Source organism: Babylonia areolata, chromosome 9, assembly GCF_041734735.1.
Source record: "Babylonia areolata isolate BAREFJ2019XMU chromosome 9, ASM4173473v1, whole genome shotgun sequence".
NCBI lineage: Eukaryota > Metazoa > Mollusca > Gastropoda > Neogastropoda > Buccinidae > Babylonia > Babylonia areolata.
Window position 1 is genome coordinate 36,622,271 of NC_134884.1, and position 4,138 is coordinate 36,626,408.

The window sequence follows — 4,138 nt, forward strand, 5'->3', positions numbered from 1 at the left end:
CACACAGTTGTTTAAATGCTTACATGCTGAAATCTTCTTCCTTTCCTACACTACCTAAACGTGGATTGTACCACGCAGACGAGAGACAGACAGACAGACAGACAGAGGGAGAGAGAGATGATGATGTGGATGATGATGTCAAGTTTCCGCACTTAATCTGCCAAGGTTTTTATTCAACTAAGCTTCTTAAAGTGGTCGGGAATGTTGAGGAATCATTCAGTCGATTTTCAGTGCATTTCCAGTTGGTGAATGCATTATAATAGTTCTGGTGACAGTTTCATATTTTAGTAAATGGTGTTGGTATGTGTACTTTGAGCAGAATAGTCATATTGTATTAAAGTATATCATATAAAAACCCAGTCATATTTTTCTATGAATACGTTTTCAGTTATCATTGTACTTCTGTTGAACTGTTCATTAACTCTAAGAAAGAATTCCAGTGGCAAGTGGTCTGTTTCAATCCTGTCTACAACCCTCAGTAAATACTGACCGCACTCCTGAAAAAGGTCTTAAGAAACAAGGAAATAATCAATCACTCTATATCATGAACGTAAAACTACCTTCAGAGAGGGAGATGGTGGTGCAAGAGAGAGAGGGGGGGAGGGGGCGGGGAGAAGGAGAGAGAGAGAGAGAGAGAGAGAGAGGATGTACGAGAACACAAACAATGAGACGTTTAAACAATACCTTTAAGGTATAAAACAGAAAAGGTGTTGATCAGTCAAATTTCCGCGCTTAATTTGCTGATTTTTTTCATTTTTTTTTCATCAAAGCTTCTAAAAGCGGTTAGGAGTTTTGAGGATGTCATAAACTTAAGTTTATCAAGGACTGGGTGAAGTGAATCGGTTCTTTTTCCTTCTCTTGTTGTTCTTCAACCGTACTTTAGTTAAAGTTAGTCAAGACAAAGTCGTGGGGGTTTTTTTCTTCCAAATTTCACCCACATTTTTACCCTCATTTGCCCAGTTTCTCCCCCTCCATTCATCAACATCTCCCACCCCTTCTAACTGATAATACTCAGATGTATTCATAAATACTTTAACAAAATGTCTTCAAACACCGATATGTGTGACGGGACATTAAACAAAATTCCTCCTCCTCCTCGTGGTAACTCGATCTCAAAACATCAATATGACTGTCCAAATGTTTTACATGACTAATGATTATTGTCTCCGTATTGATGTCCGCCCTACAGCGCGAAACCCTATGCTGAGCGAACCCCGCTGAGGGTACCCCACTGAGCGAAATTAGCTGACAAAACTCCAACCTGAATGGAAGAGGATATGGAGCGTGAGAGTGACACAAGTTGGGGGATTCCATGTTGGTGAAGGCTTCCTCACCTCCTATTGATCTCTTGGTACAAACAAACACACGGACATTCTCTCTCTCTCTCTCAATTGTTGCTGTTCGTGTATCTTGTCGCCGATTACAAATGAAACACTGATCTGGCAGGCCTGGCGGAACTTACAGGACAGTTGTTGATAATTAATTCTTTTTTTCTTTTTTTTTTTTATCTCCTGGACTCCTCAGTACTCCCGTTGTGATATCGCTGAGAGTGGTGTTTTGGTGGTATGCTTTGTTCTGTGTGGTCACTGTGTCGTCACAAGATACAACTATGGAAGTGAGTAATTTTTTGTTGTTGTTTGTTTGTTTGTATTTCGATTCTTCCTCCTGCTGGTCACTCAAAGTCACACTAAGTCTGTCCACTCTCAAAACAAAATGTAAAAATATGTTTGTTCAACATGGACTGTGACTGTAATGTAGCATAGTCATATGTCTCCGTTTTCCCCCCTCCTTTATTATTATTATTGTTATTATCATTATTACTATAATGTCGAGTACTCTTAAAGTGCGTCACACAAATGCTGTGTCTTTCTGAGGGAGGCTCCATTCACACACCCAAACCAACCATCCCAACACTGCCACATACGCACACGCGCGCGCGCGCGCACACACACACACACACACACACACATGCACGCACATACACACACACACACACACACACACACACACACACACACACACACATTCATTCATTGTAGTTCTGTTGAACTGTTCATTAACTCTAAGAAAGAGTTCCAGTGGCAAGTGGTCTGTTTCAGTCCTGTCTACAACCCTCAATAATTATTTACAGTACTCCTGAAAAAGGGCGAAAAGGTCTTAAGAAACAAGGAAATAATCAATCACGCTATATCATGACCGTAAACTGACCTTCAGAGAGGGAGATGGTGGTGCAAGAGAGAGAGAGAGGAGTGGGGGGAGGGAGGGGGCGGAGAGAAGGTAAAGAAAGAGAGAGAGAGAGAGGAGGAGGGTGGGTGGTAGGTAACGAGAACATAAACAATGAGACATTTAACTATCCCTTTATGGTATAAAACAGCATAGATGTTGATCAGTCAAATTTCCGCGCTTAATTTGCTGATTTTTTTTTATCTTTTTTTAATTTTTTTTTATTTTTTTTTTTTCATTATTCATCAAAGCTTCTGAAAGCGGTCAGGAGTTTTGAGGATGTCAGGAACTTAAGTTTATCAAGGACTGGGTGAAGTGAGTCGGCTGTTTTTCCTTCTCTTGTTGTTCTTCAACCGTGCTTTAGTTAATGTTCGTCATGACAAAGTCGTGGTAACTAGTGGAACTGTACCGAGTTGAAGAAAAGAACTGATCCTAGGACAATTAGGAATTCGGGGCAAGAGCTCCCCCACCCCCCACCCCCCCCCTTAAGCGAGAAGTCCGATTTCTCTTCTCGTTGAAGCCACAACACTTCGTAAACAAGTGTAAACGATAGATGCCCAACCACGCTACAACATATCCCAAACAATCGAAAATTGAAATGAACATTTATACGAGGTGATCAAAAAATTATTTATTTTATTTTTTATTTTATTTTATTTATTTTTTTTTTGTTTTGTTTTGCCTTCCAGCCCCATAGGTGAGGCAAAACGCCCTTACGCGACGGGCAAAGCGCCTAGTGTGGGCGTTTTGACTCCACATTTTGGGCGTTTTGTTTGCCCCCACATTTCGGGCGTTTTGCCCATCGATCTGATTACAAACTTAATACTCAAAAAAGGTATAAATCGCGTTGCATTTAGATTGTAACTAGCCTACTTCAGTAGGTTTGGCAATGCATATAGATTCATTCATTACTCTCCCTCTCTCTTTCTCTCTCTCTCTCTCTCTCTCTCTCTCTCTCTCTCTCTCTCTCTCTCTCTCTCTCTCTCAGTCTCATTCACTGTCACACAGCCTTCATTCTTTCAACTTATGATTCCACAGCCAGTAATCACATAAGCACACTCTGTCTTAGAGTCTAAGTTCGTCAAAAGCAAATTCTACGATGAAAATTATCAACAAAACTGGTTGCAAACCTCCCCCTCTCCCTCTCTGTCTATCTGTCTCTCTGTGTGTGCAAGTTTGAGAATCCAGGTTTGCAAATTAATCAGTGTCAGTAGATTTGCAGTTAGGACAGACAAACTGGACAAATCAACGGGTGCATTCTTCATGCGGCCATTGGAGGCACATAAGTTGCTGCACCTCCCCCCCTCGAAGATTTGTGCGACTATATACAAAGATATATATATATATATATATATATACATATATATATATATATACGTTCCAATATCCTGTTGCTCCCACAGTGTAGGCATGCACACACTCACATACCTCATCCTCTACACCACCTTCCCTCCGCACCCCCACCTCCCCCTCACACACACACACACACACACACACACACACACACACACACACACACACACACACACACACACACGCACGCACGTGCACAGAACTCTCCTGACACTTGTGTACACTTACACTCTCGCGCATGCACAAACGCACTCAAAAACACAGACCCACACATGCACACAAACACACACATACACACAAGCACAGAGGCTGCCACTGATTGGCCGCAAGAGGGATGGGAAAAGATCTCTGATGTCAAGAACGTGGCGTCTAGTGTGTTGCTCAGTCTATTGTATTTGGAAAAGCCCACAGAGACTCTGTTCCGTTTTGAAGAAATTTGCGCAATGTTGGTTTGGAATGATGCCGATATTTGTTTGATTTGCAAAGCATTGTGCTCTACCTTTCATGTTAGACTTACGGCCGCTCCCTCTCTCTGCTTTTATTTCTTTGAGGCGATCGATGG